The sequence below is a fragment of the Cucurbita maxima genome, unplaced genomic scaffold (assembly GCF_002738345.1).
Source record: "Cucurbita maxima cultivar Rimu unplaced genomic scaffold, Cmax_1.0 Cma_Scf00053, whole genome shotgun sequence".
Taxonomy (NCBI): Eukaryota; Viridiplantae; Streptophyta; class Magnoliopsida; order Cucurbitales; family Cucurbitaceae; genus Cucurbita; species Cucurbita maxima.
Window position 1 is genome coordinate 313,330 of NW_019272069.1, and position 514 is coordinate 313,843.

Genomic DNA, 514 nt, shown 5'->3' on the forward strand with positions numbered 1-514 from the left:
TCGAAATTCCAACAAGTTTAGAAAGAGTTTGCATGGAAGATGTGATGAGGATCAAGCTTGATTTGGTTTTCCTTCTTGACTTGATGTGCTATCAACCTTTGAATGTCGAGACCTACACATAAAAAACCAGCAACAACATTCAAGAAATGAATCAGCTCTAGAGATGTGTCAAAGTGCTAATATTTTGGTATTATAGTGCAGCTTGTTGAGTAAGGCTTCAATTATCTTAAGCAATGAACGGGGTCTCAACAACTTTACAAAATATGTGCAAGTCTCGTAGGAAAGTTAGGTTCCCTGTTAAAAAGTTATCTAATGGTATACGACTAAGTCCATGGCTAGAACTCAAATGCAAATTGGAACTAGGTGAGGTTCCCAGTACGTTTAAACAGGTAACCATATTGACATTACTTGTGGGAATACATGGATTGCTTAGAACTTAAAATATACATGTTACGATAGAATTGAGCATGTTTTAAAACATAAATCATGAGATTAACTTGGGATGATTGTTTGA